This window comes from Pristiophorus japonicus, chromosome 3, assembly GCF_044704955.1.
Source record: "Pristiophorus japonicus isolate sPriJap1 chromosome 3, sPriJap1.hap1, whole genome shotgun sequence".
NCBI classification, from domain to species: Eukaryota; Metazoa; Chordata; class Chondrichthyes; family Pristiophoridae; genus Pristiophorus; species Pristiophorus japonicus.
In genome coordinates this window covers 260,747,063-260,770,136 of record NC_091979.1, presented here as the reverse complement: position 1 = coordinate 260,770,136, position 23,074 = coordinate 260,747,063, and positions in this window count along the sequence as shown.

Below are 23,074 nucleotides of genomic sequence, written 5' to 3'. Positions count from 1 at the left end.
CCCAACAGCACTAGCAAACACTCCCCCGAGGACATTGGTTCCGATTCTGCCCAGGTGCAGACCGTCCGGATTGTACTGGTCCCACCTCCCCCAGAACCGGTTCCAATGCCCCAGGAATTTGAATCCCTCCCTGCTGCACCATTGCTCAAGCCACGTATTCATCTGAGCTATCCTGCGATTCCTACTCTGACTAGCACGTGGCACTGGTAGCAATCCCGAGATTACTACTTTTGAGGTCCTACTTTTTAATTTAGCTCCTAGCTCCTTAAATTCCTGTTGCTTTTTAATATATTTACAATGTTACTATATGTGGGGACCACAATAATTCTTGCCCTACTCTTCCACCATGTTTGTAAGCAGATTGGAAAGTTGCTTCTAATAAGTCTTGAAATTATACCTAGTAAACACAGAATTATAGCTAGAATGCTCCTAAACCCCTCATTTTAACCTTCATTTACAGTTCCAAATGCTTTCATAAAAACATAGAAACATAGAAATTAGGTGCAGGAATAGACCTTTCGGCCCTTCGAGCCTGCACCACCATTCAATATGATCGTGGCTGATCATGCAACTTCAGTACCCCATTCCTGCTTTCTCTCCATACTCCTTGATTCCTTTAGCTGTAAGGGTCACATCTAACTCCCTTTTGAATATATCTAACGAACTGGCCTCAACAACTTTCTGTGGTAGAGAATTCCACAGGTTCACAATTCTCTGAGTGAAGAAGTATCTCCTCATCTCAGTCCTAAATGGCTTACCCCTTATCCTTAGACTATTACCCCTGGTTCTGGACTTCTCCAACATCAGGAACATTCTTCCTGCATCTAACCTGTCCAACCCCGTCAGAATTTTATATGTTTCTGTGAGATCCCCTCTCATTGTTCTAAGTTCCAGTGAATATAAGCCTAGTCGATCCAGTCTTTCTTCATAGGTCAGTGCTGCCATCCCGGGAATCAGTCTGGTCAACGTTTGCTGCACTCCCTCAATAACAGGAATGTCCTTCCTCAGATTAGGAGACCAAAACTGTACACAACATTCAAGTTGTGGCCTCACCAAGGCCCTGTACAACTACAGTAAGACTTTCCCACCCCTATACTCAAATCCTCTCACTATGAAGGCCAACATGCTATTTGCCTTCTTCACCGCCTGCTGTACTTGCATGCCAACTTTCAATGACTGATGTACCATGACACCCAGGTCTCGTTGCACCTCCCCTTTTCCTAATCTGTCACCATTCAGATAATATTCTGCCTTCCTGTTTTTGCCACCAAAGTGGATAACCTCACATTTACCTACATTATACTGCATCTGCCATACATTGGCCCACTCACCTAACCTGTCCAAGTCTCCCTGCAGCCTCTTAGCATCCTCCTCACAGCTCACACTGCCATCCAGCTTAGTGTCATCTGCAAACTTGGAGATATTACATTCAATTCCTTCGTCTAAATCATTAATGTATATTGTAAATAGCTGTGGTCCCAGCACTGAACTTTGCGGTACTCCACTAGTCACTGCCTGCCAATCTGAAAAGGACCCGTTTATGCCCACTCGTTTCTTCCTGTCTGCCAACCAGTTCTCTATCCATACCAATACATTACTCCCAATACCATGTGCTTTAATTTTGCACACCAATCTCTTGTGTGGGACCTTGTCAAAAGCCTTTTGAAAGTCCAAATACGCCACATCCTCTGGTTCTCCCTTGTCCACTCTACTAGTTACATCCTCAAAAAATTCGAGAAGATTTGTCAAGCACGATTTCCCTCTCATAAATCCATGCTGACTTGGACCGATCCTGTCACTGCTTTCCAAATGCACTGTTACTTCATCTTTAATAATTGATTCCAACATTTTCCCCATCACTGATGTTAGGCTAACCGATCTATAATTCCCTGTTTTCTCTCTCCCTCCTTTTTTAAAAAGTGGGGTCACATTAGCTACCCTCCAATCCATAGGAACTGATCCAGTGTCTATAGAATGTTGGAAGATGACCACCAATGCATCTACTATGTCTAGGGCCACTTCCTTAAGTACTCTGGGATGCAGACTATGAGGCCCTGGGGATTTATTGGCCTTCAATCCCATCAATTTCCCTAACACAATTTCCTGACTAATAAGGATTTCCTTCAGTTCCTCCTTCTCGCTAGATCCTCTTTCCCCTAGTATTTTCGGGAGGTTATTCGTGTCTTCCTTAGTGAAGACAGAACCAAAGTATTTGTTCAATTGGTCTGCCATTTCCTTGTTTCCCATTATGAATTTACCTGATTCTGACTGCAAGAGACCTACATTAATCTTCACTAATCTTTTTCTCTTCACATATCTATAAAACCTTTTGCAGTCAGTTTTTATGTTCCCTGCAAGCTTACTCCCATACTCTATTTTCCCCCTCCTAATTAGTCCTCCTTTGCTGGATTCTAAATTTCTCCCAGTCCTCAGGTTTGCTGCTTTTTCTGGCCAATTTAGATGCCTCTTCCGTGGATTTAACACTATCTCTAATTTCCCTTGTTAGCCACGGTTGAGCCACCTACCCCTTTTTATTTTTACACCAGACAGGGATGTACAATTGTTGTAGTTCACACATGTCATCTTTAAACGTCTGCCATTGGCTATCCACCGTCAGCCCTTTGAGTATCATTTGCCAGTCTATCCTTGCCAATTCACATCTCATACCATCGAAGTTACCTTTCTTTAAGTTCAGGACCCTAGTCTCTGAATTAACTGTGTCACTCTCCATCTTAATGAAGAGTTCTACCATATTATGGTCACTCTTCCCCAAGGGACCTTGCACGACCAGATTGCTAATTAATCCTCTCTCATTACACAAGACCCAGTCTAGAATGACGTGCTCTCTAGTTGGTTCTTCGCCATATTGGTCTAGAAAACCATCCCTTATACACTCCAGGAAATCCTCCTCCACAGTACTGCTACCAGTTTGGTTAGCCCAATCTATATGTAGATTAAAGTCACCCATGATAACTGCTGTACCCTTATTGCACACGTCCCTAATTTCCTGTTTGATGCCATCCCCAACTTCCCTACTATTGTTTGGTGGTCTGTACACAACTCCCACTAATGTTTTCTGTCCTTTGGTGTTTCGATATATGGATATATATCTACCCATATAGATTCCACATCATCCAAGCTAATGTCCTTCCTTACTATTGCGTTAATCTCCTCTTTAACCAGTAACGCTATGTGAAGAGAAAAAGATTAGTGAAGATTAATGTAGGTCTCTTGCAGTCAGAATCAGGTAAATTCATAATGGGAAACAAGGAAATGGCAGACCAATTGAACAAATACTTTGGTTCTGTCTTCACTAAGGAAGACACGAATAACCTCCCGAAAATACTAGGGGAAAGAGGATCTAGCGAGAAGGAGGAACTGAAGGAAATCCTTATTAGTCAGGAAATTGTGTTAGGGAAATTGATGGGATTGAAAGCCAATAAATCCTCCTTTTCCTTCCTGTCTATCCTTCCTGAATATTGACTACCCCTCGATGTTGAGTTCCCAGCCTTGGTTACCCTGGAGACATATCTCCGTAATCCCAATTACATCATATCTGTTAACAGCTGTCTGCGCAGTTCATTCATCCACCTTATTACGAATGCTCCTCACAGTGAGACTCAGAGCCTTGAGGATTGTTTTTTTAACAGTCTTTGTCCTTTTAGAATTATGTTATAATGTGGCTCTTTTTGATTTTTGCCCTTAACTTCTCTGCCCTCCACTCTTGTTTATCTCCTACTACCTTTTGCTTCTGCCCACTTTTTACTTCCCTCTGCCTCCCTGCATAGATTCCCACCCCCCTGCCATATTAGTTTAAACCCTCCGCAACAGCACTAGCAAGCACTCCCCCTAGGACATTGGTTCCAGTCCTGCCCAGGTACAGACCGTCCAGTTTGTACGGGTCCCACCTCCCCCAGAACCGGTTCCATTGTCCCAGGAATTCGAATCCCTCCCTCTTGCAACACTCCTCAAGCCACGTATTCATCTGAACTATCCTGCTATTCCTACTCTGACTAGCACATGGCACTGGTAGCAATCTTGAGATTACTACCTTTGAGGTCCTACTTTTAAATTTAACTCCTAGCTCCCTAAATTCAGCTTGAAGAACCTCATCCCTTTTTCCCCCTATATCGTTGGTATCTATAAGCACCACGACAGCTGGCTGTTCACCCTCCCCCTCCAGAATGCCCTGCAGTAGCTCCGAGACTTCCTTAACCCTTGCACCAGGGAGGCAACATGCCATCCTGGAGTCTTGTTTGCGACCTCAGAAACATCTATCTATTCCCCTTACAATAGAATCCCCTACCACTATAGCTCTCCCACTCTTTTTCCTGCCCTCCTGTGCAGCAGAGCCATCCATGGCGCCATGAACTTGGCTGCTGCTGCCTTCCCCTGATGAGCCATTTCCCCCAACTGTACCCAAAACAGTATATCTGTTTTGGAGGGCGTTGATCGCAGGGGACCCCTGCACCACCTTCCTTCCCCGGCTCTTCCTGCTGGTCACCCATTCCCTATCTGCCTGTGTAACCTTTACCTACGGTGTGACCAGCTCACTAAACGTGCTATTCACGGCATCCTCAGCATCGCGGATGCTCCAGAGTGAATCCATGCGCTGCTCCAGTGCCGCAATGTGGTCTGTCAGGAGCTGCAGCTGGACACACTTCCTGCACACATAGTAGTCAGGGACACTAGAAACGTCCCTGATTTTCCACATAGCACAGGAGTAGCATGACATGGGTCTGGGCTCTACTGCCATGACTTAACCCTTACATTAACTTAATTTGGCAACAATGCCAAAGGTTACCTACTGATAAGAAAAGAAAAAGAAAAAGATAAAATACTCACCAATCCCTTACCCGCTTGGCTGTAACATCATACTTCGATTTCTTTTTACTGCTTTGTTTACTTTCTGCCCCTGCTGCAGCTGGCCTCCTCCCCACTACCGCTGCTCCAAACTGCTGCCGCCTTTTGTAGTCCCGCTCCTCTCTCGCGATGCTGGTCTCCTCCTCTTCCTATATTACAATGGATGACAGATGAATAGTTAATTCCACTTCGTCTTATTTGTTTCAATTATGCTTAACCAACAACACCCAAAGAAGTTAAAAAGAACTATTGAAAAGGCCTGGATTGTTGAGTTAATTGGAATACAATCATTTATAACCTGGCTTTAATGATAAATATGTCCTCTCTAGTTTCGAAATGTAATGAAGCCTCTGTCACTTTACACATAATTTTTTTTGTCTTGCCACTTTTATTAATTACATTTTTTTGTCTTGGTTTCAAGTCTGACTGAAATATAATACTATTAGATCTACTGTTCACGCAGAACAAAGAATGTTTTCACTTTATTCCCCGAAGTTCAGGATTTAATTGAGTTGCAAATGTTTAATTTGCAAGCAAATAGCTTAGACTAACAGGAAAAAAAAATGTGCTGGGATTCTGGTAAGCTAGAGTGTGCATATAAGGAAAAGCTGACGAGGAAATATTTCTGTTTAATTTATACACCAACATAAACACAGGGGATACTGAGGATTATAGAGAAAAGCTTTGCTTTTTAATTGTGATTTGATGCATCTGTTTACAGATATTTTACAATACATTAAGCTTATATATACATTACATTGTCATTTCTTGATCAGTAAACCGGCAGCACTTAAAATAATGAATTTTTAGGTTTTGAAATGTATTTTAACTCTTTATTGCAGTCTTCTTGCACAAAAGCTATTCTTTCTATCAAGTAACTAGAAATGTTCCCAAATGTAACACAAGTGATTTTTAACAGTACTTGAATAAAACAGCATGTGTTTTTTAAATTTAAAAACTCCTTTTGTTTTCTCACTTATTTGTATTAAGACTAATTCTTCCAGAACTACCGAGCAACTGTGCATTCTCTTCTGCTCAACAGTAAAGGAGGAACAGAGTCAGAGGTGACTTCATGATCTTAACATGGATCAGCCAGTTACAGGGTCAGATGGACAGGCCTGTCAGTTAAGGAGGCCCCGAGAGTTGAGAAGTGGCAATACCTATTACATATAATGTAGCTGATTCAGTCACGCTGCAAGCACAGGTATTAGTGGTGCATTGTTTAAACTCTCACACATCAATAGTACTCTTTTATTTATTTTAGTATAAAAGCATGAAGCTGATTATTCTGTTTCTCCTCTCCCCCTATCACACACACACTCAATTTAGCTGCTGCAATCAAATCTAATGTCTTGATTACCCAGTGCAAGACTCTGCAATTACGTGATCCAAGAAAGGACCCCTACTGAGATAGTTTTCTTTTGTTCCATTAGACAAACCATCCAAAACATTAACTTCACCGCCTAAAGAAATACTTTTGTTTGTTGAAACTGGAATTCAAACTTAGGTCTTTAAGTTGAGTTCATTGTCATGTATGTACTTTTGGGATCACTAGCCACGAGATGGCGTCACTGTTGGAGCTCAAGTATAAAAGGCCAGCCATTTTGTATATTAGTCATTTTGGGCCTTAATAAAACAGAGCCACGGTCAAACCTCTTGGAGTTAAACAGTACTCAGTCTAACAGTTATTGCATACACAACATTTGGCGACGAGGCAACAAGATGAGCACAATTGGATTGTTGGAGCAATTTGTGGAAGGGGAAGATTGGGCAGACTTTGTGAGCCGTTTGAGCGAGTTCTTCGTGGCCAACAAAATGGAGGGGGTCGGCGACGCAGATCGGCACCGGGCGGTGTTCCTCACAGTTTGCGGTCCAAAAATTTATGGTCTGATAAAGATTCTACTCCTGTCTGTGAGTCCAACAGAGAAGACGTATGAAGAATTGTGTACACTGGTACAGATCCAACTTAAGCCAGACGAAGGCATCATCATCTCGAGATACAGATTTCACACACTCGTTTGCTCAGAGGGCCAGAATGCGGCGGAATTCGTTGCCGACCTGAGACGTCTAGTGGGACCATGTAAGTTCAGGGCTGTGTTGGCAGATATGCTGCGGGACTTCTTTATAATCGGCATCAACCATGAGGTGATCCTGTGTAAAATACTGGCAGTGGAGAAGTTGGACTTGAACAGGGCCATCACGATCGCTCAGTCATGCATGACATAGAAACATAGAAACATAGAAAATAGGTGCAGGAGCAGGCCATTCAGCCCTTCTAGCCTGCACCGCCATTCAATGAGTTCATGGCTGAACATGAAACTTCAGTACCCACTTCCTGCTTTCACGCCATACCCCTTGATCCCCCGAGTAGTAAGGACTTCATCTAACTCCCTTTTGAATATATTTAGTGAATTGGCCTCAATTACTTTCTGTGGTAGAGAATTCCACAGGTTCACCACTCTCTGGGTGAAGAAATTTCTCCTTATCTCGGTCCTAAATGGCTTACCCCTTATCCTTAGACTGTGACCCCTAATTCTGGACTTCCCCAACATTGGGAACATTCTTCCTGCATCCAACCTGTCCAAACCCGTCAGAATTTTAAACGTTTCTATGAGGTCCCCTCTCACTATTCTGAACTACAGTGAATACAAGCCCAGTTGATCCAGTCTTTCTTGATAGGTCAGTCCCACCATCCCGGGAATCAGTCTGGTGAATCTTCGCTGCACTCTCTCAACAGCAAGAATGTCCTTCCTCAAGTTAGGAGACCAAAACTGTACACAATACTCCAGGTGTGGCCTCACCAAGGCCCTGTACAACTGTAGCAACACCTCCCTGCCCCTGTACTCAAATCCCCTCGCTATGAAGGCCAACATGCCATTTGCTTTCTTAACCGCCTGCTGTACCTGCATGCCAACCTTCAATGACTGATGTACCATGACACCCAGGTCTCGTTGCACCTTCCCTTTTCCTAATCTGTCACCATTCAGATAATAGTCTGTCTCTCTGTTTTTACCACCAAAGTGGATAACCTCACATTTATCCACATTATACTTCATCTGCCACGCATTTGCCCACTCACCTAACCTATCCAAGTCACTCTGCAGCCTCATAGCATCCTCCTCGCAGCTCACACTGCCATCCAACTTAGTGTCATCCGCAAATTTGGAGATACTACATTGAATCCCCTCGTCTAAATCATTAATGTACAATGTAAACAACTGGGGCCCCAGCACAGAACCCTGCGGTACCCCACTAGTCACTGCCTGCCATTCCGAAAAGTACCCATTTACTCCTACTCTTTGCTTCCTGTCTGACAACCAGTTCTCAATCCATGTCAGCACACTACCCCCAATCCCATGTGCTTTAACTTTGCACATTAATCTCCTGTGTGGGACCTTGTCGAAAGCCTTCTGAAAGTCCAAATATACCACATCAACTGGTACTCCTTTGTCCACTTTATTGGAAACATCCTCAAAAAATTCCAGAAGATTTGTCAAGCATGATCTCCCTTTCACAAATCCATGCTGACTTGGACCTATCATGTCACCATTTTCCAAATGTGCTGCTATGACATCCTTAATAATTGATTCCATCATTTTACCCACTACTGAGGTCAGGCTGACCGGTCTATAATTCCCTGTTTTCTCTCTCCCTCCTTTTTTTAAAAGTGGGGTTACATTGGCTACCCTCTACTCCATAGGAACTGATCCAGAGTCAATGGAATGTTGGAAAATGACTGTCAATGCATCCGCTATTTCCAAGGCCACCTCCTTAAGTACTCTGGGATGCAGTCCATCAGGCCCTGGGGATTTATCGGCCTTCAATCCCATCAATTTCCCCAACACAATTTCCTGACTAATAAAGATTTCCCTCAGTTCCTCCTCCTTACTAGACCCTCTGACCACTTTTATATCCGGAAGGTTGTTTGTGTCCTCCTTAGTGAATACTGAACCAAAGTACTTGTTCAATTGGTCTGCCATTTCTTTGTTCCCCGTTATGTCTTCCCCTGATTCTGACTGCAGGGGACCTACGTTTGTCTTTACTAACCTTTTTCTCTTTACATACCTATAGAAACTTTTGCAATCCGCCTTAATGTTCCCTGCAAGCTTCTTCTCGTACTCCATTTTCCCTGCCCTAATCAAACCCTTTGTCCTCCTCTGCTGAGTTCTAAATTTCTCCCAGTCCCCAGGTTCGCTGCTATTTCTGGCCAATTTGTATGCCATTTCCTTGGCTTTAATACTATCCCTGATTTCCCTAGATAGCCACGGTTGAGCCACCTTCCCTTTTTTATTTTTACGCCAGACAGGAATGTACAATTGTTGTAATTCATCCATGCGGTCTCTAAATGTCTGCCATTGCCCATCCACTGTCAACCCCTTAAGTATCATTAGCCAATCTATCTTAGCCAATTCATGCCTCATACCTTCAAAGTTACCCTTCTTTAAGTTCTGGACCATGGTCTCTGAATTAACTGTTTCATTCTCCATCCTAATGCAGAATTCCACCATATTATGGTCACTCTTCCCCAAGGGGCCTCGCACAATGAGATTGCTAATTAATCCTCTCTCATTACACAACACCCAGTCTAAGATGGCCTCCCCCCTAGTTGGTTCCTCGACATATTGGTCTAGAAAACCATCCCTTATGCACTCCAGGAAATCCTCCTCCACCGTATTGCTTCCAGTTTGGCTGGCCCAATCTATGTGCATATTAAAGTCACCCATTATAACTGCTGCACCTTTATTGCATGCACTCCTAATTTCCTGTTTGATGCCCTCCCCAACATCACTACTACTGTTTGGAGGTCTGTACACAACTCCCACTAACGATTTTTGCCCTTTAGTGTTCTGCAGCTCTACCCATATAGATTCCACATCATCCAAGCTAATGTCTTTCCTAACTATTGCAATAATCTCCTCTTTAACCAGCAATGCTACCCCACCTCCTTTTCCTTTTATTCTATCCTTCCTGAATGTTGAATACCCCTGGATGTTGAGTTCCCAGCCCTGATCATCCTGGAGCCACGTCTCCGTAATCCCAATCACATCATATTTGTTAACATCTATTTGCACAGTTAATTCATCCACCTTATTACGGATACTCCTTGCATTAAGACACAAAGCCTTCAGGCTTGTTTTTTTAATACCCTTTGTCCTTTTAGAATTTTGCTGTACAGTGGCCCTTTTTGTTCTTTGCCTTGGGTTTCTCTGCCTTCCACTTTTCCTCATCTCCTTTCTGTCTTTTGCTTTTGCCTCATTTTTGTCTCCCTCTGTCTCCCTGCATAGTTTCCCATCCCCCTGCAATATTAGTTTAACTCCTCCCCAACAGCACTAGCAAACATTCCCCCTAGGACATTGGTTCCGGTCCTGCCCAGGTGCAGACCGTCCAGTTTGTACTGGTCCCACCTCCCCCAAAACCGGTTCCAATGCCCCAAGAATTTGAATCCCTCCCTGCTGCACTACTGCTCAAGCCATGTATTCATCTGCGCTATCCTGCGATTCCTACTCTGACTAGCACGTGGCACTGGTAGCAATCCCGAGATTACTACTTTTGAGGTCCTACTTTTTAATTTAACTCCTAGCTCCTTAAATTCTTTTCGTAGGACCTCATCCCTTTTTTTACCTATGTCGTTGGTACCAATGTGCACCACGACAACTGGCTGTTCTCCCTCCCATTTCAGAATGTCCTGCACCCGCTCCGAGACATCCTTGACCCTTGCACCAGGGAGGCAACATACCATCCTGGAGTCTCGGTTGCGTCCGCAGAAACGCCTATCTATTCCCCTCACCATCGAATCCCCTATCACTATCGCGCTCCCAATCTTTTTCCTGCCCTCCTTTGCAGCAGAGCCACCTACGGTGCCATGAACTTGGCATGACGACGGATAGAAGTCTAAAGCAGATATCAGTGAAAAATTGAAACTCGGCAAGTACTGTAAATATGATTGATTTGGGGTTCAGCAGAGTGGCACATGGCAGGGCTTACCCAACTGCGTACGCGAAACCTGTGGCTGCCCAAAGTCCGCCAGCGGGAATGCATTCAATTTCTCCGTGTTGACGTTGTGGAGGAAATCACTGGCACCAGCAGTGCCGATTTAAGCAATATAGTTGCAAAGGCTGTCTGAGAGTGGGGCATCTCCAGCGCAAGTGTCCACAGATGAGCAAGCGTGCTGCGACACACCACATGGAGGATGATAGTCAGACTAGTGCGGATCCAGATATGCAATCCGAGATACCAGAGGAGGAAGTGAATGGACTGTACTCATTTCTAACTAAGAGCAAACCGATAATGATCAATGTGAAATTTAATGGGGTGCCGCTATCGATGGAATTGGACACGGGGACGAGTCAATCGATAATGAGCCAGAGGGCATTCGACAAGCTGTGGGATACTAAGGCTGTGAGGCCCAGACTGAGTCCAGTCAATGCCAAGTTGCGCACGTACACCAAAGAACTTATAACGGTGATTGGCAGTGACACAATTAAAGTGTCGTATGACGGTGCAGTTCACGAGTTACCGTTGTGGATTGTCCCAGGCAATGGCCCACGCTGTTCGGCATGAACTGGCTTGAAAAAATCAGATGCAGAAAAATCAAGGCGTTGTCATCGGAGAAAGATACATGTGACCAAGTACTCAGCAAGTTCCCCATGCTGTTCGAACCAGACATCAGCAACTTCACGGGAGCCAAGGTGCAAGACCCGTCCATCATAAAGCTCGGGCAGTTCCGTATATGATGAGGGAGAAGATCGAAATCGAACTGGACAGACTCCAGCGTGAAGGGATCATATCACCGGTTGAATTTAATGAATGGCCAGCCCCATTGTTCCTGTGCTGAAAAGTGAGGGCACAGTCAGAATCTGTGGAGACTACAAGGCTACGATCAACAGGGTTTCGAAACAGGATCAGTACCCGTTACCAAAGGCTGATGACTTGGTTGCAACACTAGCTGGGGGGGAAGTCGTTCACCAAACTGGACTTGACGCCGGCCTACATGACACAGGAGCAGGTCGAGACGTCGAAGAGACATACGTGCATTAACACGCATAAAGGGCTGTTTATTTATCACAGGTGCCCTTTTGGAATTCGCTCGGCTGCAGCAATATTTCAGAGGAACATGGAGAGTCTACTGAAGTCCATTCCCAGAACCATCGTGTTCCAAGATGACATCCTGATCACAGGTCGTGACTCTGGGGAACATCTGAACAACCTGGAAGAGGTTCTACATCGTCTGAACAAAGTCGGACTCAGACTGAAATGCTCGAAGTGCGTCTTCATGGCACCAGAGGTCGAATTCCTGGAGAGGAAAATTGCTGCTGACGGCATGAGGCCCACGGACGCTAAAACCAAGGCCATCAAGAATGCACCCAAGCCGCAGAATGTGACGGAGCTGCGTTCGTTCCTGGTTCCACTCAACTACTTTGGTAACTTCCTATCTAAATTGAGCACCTTATTAGAATCACTGCACATGTTGCTAAGAAAAGACAACAACTGGGTGTGGGATGCAGAGCTTTTGAGAAAGCCACTAATCTGCTTTTCCCGAACAAGCTGCTGGTACATTATGACCCATGTAAATGTTTATGATTGGCCTGTGATGCTTCGTCATATGGAATTAGTTGCGTACTCCAACAAGATAATGAGTCGGGTAAACTTCAACCAGTCGCATTTGCTTCAAAAAATTTGTCTAAAGCGGAAAGAGCCTACAGCATAGTAGAGAAAGAAGCACTAGCCTGTGTGTATGGGATTAAAAAGATGCATCCGTACCTGTTTGGTCTTCGGTTTGAACTGGAGACAGATCACAAGCCGCTCATTTCACTGTTCTCTGAAAACAACGGTATCAATACCAATGCTTTATCCCGCATCCAGAGGTGGGCGCTAACATTATCTGCTTTTGATTATGTTATTCACCATAGACCTGGCACCGAGAATTGTGCCGATGCTTTGAGCTGTCTGCCGCTGCCAACACCAGAGGTGGAAACGCCACAACCGGCGGACCTATTGTTAGTTATGGATGCTTTTGAGAGTGAAAATCCCTGTCACGGCTCAAGAAGTTATATCCTGGACCAGCCAGGACCCGATTTTATCGGTGGTGAAGAGCTGTATCCTCACAGGTGATTGGTCTGCCATACCCAAGCAAATGTGCGAGGAGACCAAACCTTATGTTCGTTGCAAAGACGAATCATCTATTCAGTCGGATTGTATACTGTGGGGCAATCGTGTTGTTATGCCCAAGAAAGGGAGAGAGAAATTTGTACGTGAGCTACATAGCACACATCCTGGCATTGTACTGATGAAAGCCATTGCCAGGTCTCATGTATGGTGGCTGGGAATTGACTCTGAGCTGGAATCATGTGTGCATCAGTGCAACACTTGCATCCAGCTCAGCAAAGCACCAGCGGAATCGCTGCTGAGTCTGTGGTCGTGGCCGTTCAAACCATGGTCCAGGATCCACATAGAATTTGCAGGTCCCATCCTGGTATGAAGATGTTTTTAGTTGTGGTGGATGCATATTCGAAGTGGATAGAGTGTATAATCATGTCTTCCAGCACATCCACAGCTATCATTGAGAATTTCAGTGTCATGTTTGCGACACATGGTCTGCCTGACATCGTTGTTAGCGACAACGGATCATGCTTCACCAGTCAGGAGTTTCAAGAGTTCATGAAACTCAATGGTATCAAACATGTAAGGTCAGCACCATTCAAACCTGCATCCAATGGGCAAGCAGAACGTGCTGTCCAAATCAAAAAGCAGAGTATGAAGCGAGTAACCCAAGGGTCACTGCAGACCTACCTGTCATGCATACTGCTTAGTTACAGGACAAGACCACACACGCTTACCGGGGTCTCGCCTGCTGAACTAATGATCATGGCGACTTTAAGCTACATATAGATTGGGCTAACCAAGCTGGTAGCAATACGGTGGAGGAAGATTTCCTGGAGTGTATTAGGGATGGTTTTCTGGACCAATGTGTCGAGGAACCAACTAGAGGCTGGCCATCCTAGACTGGGTGATGTGTAATGAGAGTCCACAGCCAGATCAGCCATGATCTTGTTGAATGGCGGAGCAGGCTCGAGGGGCTTGATGGCCTACTCCTGTTCCAAATTCTTATGAGAAAGGGCTAATTAGCAATCTTGTTTTGCGAGGCCCCTTGGGGAAGAGTGACCATAATATGGCAGAATTCTTTATTAAGATGGAGAGTGACACAGTGAATTCAGAGACTCAATTCCTGAACTTGAGGAAAGGCAACTTCAATGGTATGAGATGTGAATTGGCTAGAATGACTGGCAAATGATACTTAAAGGGTTGACGGTGGATAAGCAATGGCAAACATTTAAAGATCACATGGATGAACTTAAACAATTGTACATCCCTGTCTGGAGTAAAAATAAAAAGGGAAAGATGGCTCAACCGTGGCTAACAAGGGAATTTAGGGATAGTGTTAAATAGGGATAGGGAAATTGATGGGATTAAAGGCCGATAAATCCCTGGGGTGATAGTCTGCATCCCAGAGTACTTAAGGAAGTGGCCCTAGAAATAGTGGATGCATTGGTGATCATTTTCCAACAATCTATCGACTCTGAATCGTTTCTAATGGACTGGAGGGTAGCTAATGTAACACCACTTTTTAAAAAAGGAGGGAGAGAGAAAACGGGTAATTATAGACCGGTTAACCTGACATCAGTAGTGGGGAAAATATTAAAGATGAAATAACAGCGCATTTGGAAAGCAGTGACTTGATCGATCCAAGTCAACATGGATTTATGAAAGGGAAATCATGCTTGATAAATCTGGAATTTTTTGAGGAAGTAACTAGTAGAGTGGACGAGGGAGAACCAGTGGATGTGGTGTATTTGACTTTCAAAAGGCTTTTGACAAGGTCCCACACGAGAGATTGGTGTGCAAAATGAAAGCACATGGTATTGGGGGTAATGTACTGACATGGATAGAGAACTGGTTGGCAGACAGGAAGCAGAGAGTCGGGATAAACGGGTCCTTTTCAGAATGGCAGGCAGTGACTAGTGGGGTGCCGCAGGGCTCAGTGCTGGGACCCCAGCTATTTACAATATACATTAATGATTTGGATGAAGGAATTGAGTGTAATATCTCCAAGTTTGCAGATAACACTAACTGGGTGGTGGTGTGAGCTGTGAGGAGGACGCTAAGAGGCTGCAGGGTGACTTGGACAGGTTAGGTGAGTGGGCAACTGCATGGCAGATGCAGTATAATGTGGATAAATGTGAGGTTATCTATTTTGGGGCAAAAACACTAAGACAGAATATTATCTGAATGGCGGCAGATTAGGAAAAGGGGAGGTGCAACAAAACCTGGGTGTCATGTTACATCAGTCACTGAAAGTTGGCATGCAGGTAAAGCAGGCGGTGAAGAAGGCAAATGGTATGTTGGCCTTCATAGCTAGGGGATTTGAGTATAGGAGCAGGGAGGTCTTACTGCAGTTGTACAGGGCCTTGGTGAGGCCTCACCTGGAATATTGTGTTCAGTTTTGGTCTCCTAATCTGAGGAAGGACGTTCTTGCTATTGAGGGAGTGCAGCGAAGATTCATCAGACTGATTCCCGGAATGGCTGGATTGACATATGAGGAGAGACTGGATCGACTGGGCCTTTATTCACTGGAGTTTAGAAGGATGAGAGGGGATTTCATAGAAACATATAAAATTCTGACGGGACTGGATAGGTTAGATGCAGGAAGAATGTTCCTGATGTTGGGGGAGTCCAGAACCAGGGACACAGTCTAAGGATAAGGGGTAGGCCAATTAGGACTGAGATGAGGAGAAACTTCTTCACTCAGAGTTGTTAACCTGTGGAATTCCCTACTGCAGAGAGTCGTTGATACCAGTTCATTGGCTATATTCAAGATGGGGTTAGATAAGGCCCTTACGGCTAAAGGGATCAAGGGGTATGGAGAGAAAGCAGGAATGGGGTACTGAGGCGAATGATCAGCCATGATCTTATTGAATGGTCGTGCAGTCTCGAAGGGCCGAATGGCCAATTCCTGCACCTATTTTCTATATTTCTATGTTTCTTAGAGAGGTCTTAAGACTAAGCTATCTCTTATACACCCTGACTTGAATAATCATGTTGAATATAGAAGACAATATTTCTGTAAATAATCCTGTGTATGTTCTGAATTATGGTCAGGGTCCCAAGTGGATCGCTGGTACTGTCATGGCCAAGGAAGGCAACAAAGTATTTATTGTCAAGCTCAAAAATGGGCAAACATGCAGGAAACATATGGATCAGACAAAGCTGCGGCACACAGAAGAACCGGAACAATCGGCGAAAGAGACAATCAACGACCAACCAACCTACCCCCAGTCATCAGAGACTCAGTGGTCATCAGTGAATCGGGACTTTCAATCGCTGACATGTTCAATGAAAATGGACTTTCAATCACTGACATGGCTATTGCCACTCCCACAAGGACAACCACCCAGCCAGCAGTCACAACAGACACTGAACACTCACCCAAGGCTGGAGTTGAACTGAGACGGTCAACCCGGGAGCGTAAAACACCAGACCGTCTCAATTTGTAAAACACTGTGTTAATATCTCAGAGGGGGGTATTGTCATGTAAGTACTTTTGGGATCACTAGCCACTAGATGGCATTACTGTTGGAGGCCATTAGGCTACACGCACGTGTGTGCAGCCCAAGTATAAAAGGCCGGCCATTTTGTAAATTAGTCACTTTGGGCCTTAATAAAGCAGAGCCAAGATCATAACTTTTGGAATTAAATAGTACTCAGTCTAACAGTTACTGCATACACAACATTCATCATCATCATAGGTAAACTTGTACATGCCTGGTGTTTTGGGCTGGGATGTGATTCAGTCACGTTTTTGTTTTTGTTGTTTTACCTGGTGTTTTGGGACACCACATGGTGTGGATGCACACTGAAGGTGGTGCCATTTGATTCCTCAATGGACAATGTCCCCAAGATAAGAGGAGACTCATTGTTGTCCTGTTACTTACTGCTCCATTTTTGATCAAGGTGGAGGAGCAGAGAGTGATCGGGGCCCAGGAGTGACGTGATCGCGGCCCAGGAGAGGCGAGGGCACAGGGGCAGCATGGGCCAGCCCACACTGCGATCTATGGATAGTAGGAGCATGTGAGCGCACTAGGCCCGTGCAGCAGAGCTTGGTCTCCAGTCGTCTTGGCTAAACCTTGCCACTGGATCAAGACCTAGCTCTGTCAAGCCTGTGTGGTGGCTGGTGTGCAACGGCCACCCCACGTTAAAAGAATCTATGCACAGGCATCTTCCCCCATTAAATATGTAGTTCGGGACCGAGAATGTCAGGTCCTTCATTGAAACACCTGTGAACTCATCCATTTTTGGTGTGGAAGCAGGTCATCCTCGATACGAGGGATTGCACAATACTATACTATATATAGGCGGTCCCTCGAACGAGGATGACTTGCTTCCACATGAGTTCACGGATGTTTCAATGAAGGACTCGATGTTCCAGCCCTGAACTCCAATTGAGAGGGTGGAAGATGCCTGTGCGTGGATTTTTTAAACTTATGGTGACCGTTGCACATCAACCACCACACGGGCTTGACAGAGCTAGGGGTTTATCCAGTGGCAAGGGTTAACCAGGACGACTGGAGACCTGCTCTGCTGCATGGACTTAGTGCGCACACACATCACAGGTGCTGCCCCTGGGCCCTCAGCTGTTCTGGCCCCGTACCCTCATTCGCCGCACCTCCGCCACAATCTCCCGCCGCACCTCCGCACCAAACATTCGCAGAACCTCCGCCATGGTCACTGAATCTCAACCACGATCCCTTCATCGCTCCTCCGCCCCGATCACTTGTTGCAAGTCCACCACGACCTTCCCACTCCTCTGCTGTACCAGGGCCCCGCCGATGTTCCTACCCACGCTCCAAATGGCAACCTGGGTCCTGATGACATCGCCCACCTTGAAGCCGTCGCATATTTGTGTCAGCTCGTGAGTTCAGTGTTCTAGTTACCAGCCAATTTATCAACTGTGTTTTCTGTGAGAAAAATGTGGGTTCTGAGATTGAGCTTTTTGGCCTAAATACCCATAGTGGCTGCAAGTATTCTATGGAATAATTGTACTACAATCTAACACCAAGGTATTTCTTTGGGTTTAGCAGTTAGACTTACAAATGTGAAGGCTCAAGTTGAAAGTTCTGTTTATCTTCACATTTCGATCAAATCTCCCTTCCTATCCATCCCTTATTTTGTACATTATAATATACAAGATATTCTGGAATAATACATTCATCTACCAAAATATTTCATAATAATACTAGTTCACTGGAAGTGAAAAGTCATTTACTCAGCTTAGCATAATAAATGCCCTAATACAGTTGATAAGTAACGTAAGGACTGCATTGCCTTTTAGATCATTCTGATTTCTTTATGCGTATGTGTGAATTGAATAGGGAATTGTGTGCTGTCAGGAGAGTCTGAGATGTGTTCGCTTACGTATTCCATTTCCTTCAGGCACAGGCTCTTTCAGAAGAGAACCATTCTTTAATGTTGTTAATGCACCTGCCACCCACTGGGTAATGTGAAATATAATAGGATTTTGATAATCATTTCACAACAATGAAGCAAAGGAAGATTTCGAACCAATGTCCTTCTTTATCAGTTATGTACCTAAATTGCAATTCTGAGGAATAATTCCATTTGCTGTTGAACAAGTCATTTTTGAATAATATGTCAAAATATGGTGGTGGACAATATATATCTTGTATTAACCTATGGCTTACCACATTTTCCACATTTGTGACTGGAGATGATTTGAAAGATATGGAATGCAGCTCGAGAACTTGCTTGTTTCAGCAGAGATTCTAAACGTGTTCTGTTCCCTGGATTTCCACTGTAAAAGAAATAATTGCAAACACAATAGCCTAATTTCCATATTCTTATTGCAGTGAACTACATACAAGGTGCACCGATGTTTGCTTTTAACTGGGGCGATCCTTATTTTAACCCCTCTGTCTATGAATTTACAATATTGGGCTGTAAATTGCAGTCGGAAGCTTCCCGCGGGCAAATGCCTCCAAAGCGCAAGAAAAATACGCACTTACTTGGTGCCTCCACACCTTCTTACTCTTGCACTCCTGGGCCTGCAGGAATACGCCTATGTAAAGACCCACATATCCCAGGGGCGCATGTGTTTCGCAAGCGTCAATGGGATCATGTGGGCTAGCCCAACCAATAATAAAGGGGGATTCCGATTATGCTTATGCGGATTCCATTTACGTATGGAATCCCCATCAGCATACTAGGAATCACATAAGGAACACCTTCACCCCACTTAAATAAAAATACATCATCACATGTTAAAAATTAATTAAATTACAATGTAATTAAACATTTAAAGCAAAGATTACATTTTTTGAAAAATAAATTTCAATGTTTTAAAGGGGCTAAAAATAACCTTAACTTATTTTACAGGTGTTTTAATGTTTAAATCATTGTTTTAAATTATGTTAATATTTATTTAAGCACTTATGCTGATAAAAGGCAGCCTTACGCCTGCTTTTACCAGGTGTGAGAGTTTCGTAGGCATTCGCTGAGCAGTAGTTGGACGAATAGCCCAACCCTGCTCCAGCGAATATCCATTTTCTGCACATTTGTACGATCTATCAAGCTGAAACTTGACAGATCGCAAGTTCTGGGTTTTCACGCGTGCGCATCGCACGCGGAAACCCGGAACTTGCGGGGCACTTACGAACATGTACATGAACAATCAATCGAACAATCATAGGTCCCGGAAAATCCGGGTCAATAAGATTTAACCACACATCTGATATTTGTAATGCACTGTTTAAAGCAGTGAAGTTTTATAAATTGCTTTAAACAGGAATCTGTGATCGGTGATGTGATTATGTGATTGCATCTGACGTTACAACATTTAAACAAGAGCCCATTAAAAAGCAGATGATAAATTTTGCATTGCCCTGCAGAGGGTATGGCATCTGCCACATTCAGAATGGTAACACTGCAGTGGAGTTTTTGGAGCGGACATTTCTCAGTTACATGTTTCTCGTGGTCATACAGATCACAGGAGAGTCAAGTTTGAAGTGGTTAAACAGTAAATTAATTCCAGCAAGAAATGCCCGTACTGCATAACAACAGTTTGTGACAATGGAAATATAGTAGTTGATATTTAGCAACCCTGTAGCATAATGGTTAAGAAGCTCAAGTTAGACGTGTTCAGGACCAGGTTGACATGGTTACCAAATCCATCAATATTGCACTAAGTGTTGTTGGCCAGCATTTCAGGTAGGATATCCCGTCATTCAATAGTAGTGTTGATTTTGGAAGCCATAGAGGATTCCATGATCTACATGGCTTTAATTCTTGGAAAAAAAAGGATGTTTACAGAAAGATAAGTGGCTGAATAAGAACACAACATGAAACAGTGGAAAAATTAGTCAAAATGATAGCCTCATTATAAAGGAAGTAGTTGTTAAAGTGATATTTTTGCACATGGTCTACAGAGCTGTAGTGACACCCGCCCTCCAGTGTGGCTCAGAGACGTGGACCATATACAGTGGACACCTCAAATCGCTGGAGAAATACCACCAGCGATGCCTCCGCAAGATCCTGAAAATCCCCTGGGAGGATAGAAGCACCAATGTTAGTGTCCTCGATCAGGCCAACATCCCCAGCATCGAAGCACTGACCACACACGACCAGCTCTGTTGGGCGGGCATGCCTGCCTGACACAAGACTCCCAAAGCAAGCGCACTACTCGGAACTCCTACATGGCAAGCGAGCCCCAGGTGGGTAGAGGAAACATTTCAAGGACACCCTCAAAGCCTCCTTGATAAAGTGCAACATCCCCACCAACATCTGAGAGTCCCTGGCCAAAGACAGCCCTAAGTGGAGGAAGTGCACTAAACACCTCAAGTCTCATTGCCGATAGCATGCAGAAAACAAGCGCAGGCGTAGAAGGAGCGTGTGGCAAACCAGACTCCACACCCACGCTTTCCTCCAACAACTGTCTGTCCCACCTGTGACAGAGACTGTAGTTCTTGTATTGGACTGTTCAGTCACCTGAGAACTCACTTTTGAAGTGGAAGCAAGTCATCCTTGATTTCGAGGGACTGCCTATTATGATTATGATTTTTGCACACCAATCATAATTAAACTGATAACTTTTTAAGATACTGTGCATTTATAAATGGTCTTTGATTCTGCATGCTTGTGTGTTTTATAAGATAAAAAAATGAAAAGGTATGTTTATTTATCATAGAAGCGCAGATGTACATTTGTGGATAAAGAACTACATAGAAATACATAAAAGTTACAACACAGCAACAGGCCACTCAGCCCAACCAGTCCTTGTCAGCTTTACAAGCAAATAATGCGAATCACATTGACCCATCCTGTCCCAGATCTTTTCAATCCCTTTTCCTTCATCCATCTATCCAATCTAATCTCAAATGTTGGCATCATTTCTGCCTCACAGCTATTTTTGTAAAGAAGTTTCTCCTGTCCACTACTCTTAGTAGCTTGGCCAAAAGTTTCCGCTTTGAGAGCAATCGACAATCTGGATGCAATTTACGCTCAAAAGTGCACTGGTTTTCAGAATTAAACTTTTTGCTCAATTTTCCGCTCAAACTTATTTCCATATCACCGAATGTAAAATCTTCTACAAACCAGTACAATCGGGCAGTGTTTTAAAATATAATTTAAAATAAATTGCATTAAAAAATATTCCTTGATATATTTAGGAGTGGCAACTTGATGCTGTTTTATTAATACAGCTGAGAATGGGTTTATTATAAAAAATAATCATTTCTAATCAGAGTCTCTAGTCCACCACCTGTGAGTAAATCAATTTAAAATAATTAAAAATGACTTTAAGAAACCATACAGAACCATTTGCTCGTTTCATTTGTCTACAGTAGTCAGTTCCTGAGTAAATTAAATATTTCTTAATAGTTAAAAGCTTTTAAAAGTGGCCTTTTGCAAATTGCGCCTAAAAAAAAGATTAATTTTAAAACCCTCCTCGAAGGTCCGTAAACGGGCGCAAGCATTGGAAACTCAGCATGCTCATTAATGGGGGGGGGGGCGTGACTAGATTTGTGGGCGGGGCCAGGTTCCAGCACGATGTTTTTTAAACCAGCACAAAATATTGTGGAATGACATTTGCGCTTGAAATTCCTCGATCTTTGGCGCTAGTTTGGGCAACTAAGCTGAAAAAACCCAGCTCCGTCTAGCAGGAACTGCAGGCCCTTATGTTTAATATTGTATCTAACGTTCTGGACCCCTCAACTACTGGAAGCAACCTTCTATCGATACTGTCCCGGCCTTTCATAATTTTAAACCGTTCTATTATTTCGCCCTGGAATCTGTGCTGTTCTAACAAAAAAAAGGCCCAAGTTTTTAAGGGGGTGAAGTTGGGGTCATTTCCTCCTCCCGTTACTGCCCCCGGGGTCGCTAATGGGGCGCAAATGACTTTTTGCCCAGGCGCGGCACTGCTAACAACTCCCGCTAAATTCCGTGGGAGTTTAGCGGCGGCGGTAACTGGCAGCGCCCCACTCCGTCGCCGATGACGATGCATCACCGTGCGCAGCGACCCGTTTTCGCCCCGGAGCAAAGATTCGTTATCGCCCCCCCCCCAAAGCTGCGGCGGGCGATGCCAGTGACAGCTTCAGGAGGCGCGTACATGGCGGCCAGCTGCTCGCGGGGTGCTAGTTAAAGGGGAGGTGGCATGCGCGTAAATAAAAAATCGGCTGACATACCTGTCGCGGCCCGTAGCCTCCTTGAACATGGAGTCCATGCTGCAATCTGGCAGCCCGGGCACCCGGCTTGAGTGGCTGAGGGCACGGCATCCCACTCCCCGGTGGTCCAGGTCGAACCCTGGAGACTCTGTAGCTCAGCCCTCCCCTTTAATGAAGAGGAGGACTCTTTCTACATGCCCTGCTCTCTCTGCTTCCGCCCCCTTAGCGCAGCAGAGAGGAAGTGGAGCACTTTTGTTGCGCTCCTCTTCCTCTCGGGGGCGGTAACCCCAATTTTGCGAGCGGGGCTGGACTTCCGCGCCTGGCGCAGGAACTCCCGCCTCGCAGATGTTACCCCCCTCAAATGGTTCGCTACACAATCTCCTGGCCAACGTCTTGCTTCATGTTTGTATTTTCTCACACCAGGCAGCATTCTGGTGAATCTGCATTGGACCCTATCTAAAGCCTCAACATCTTTGGTATAA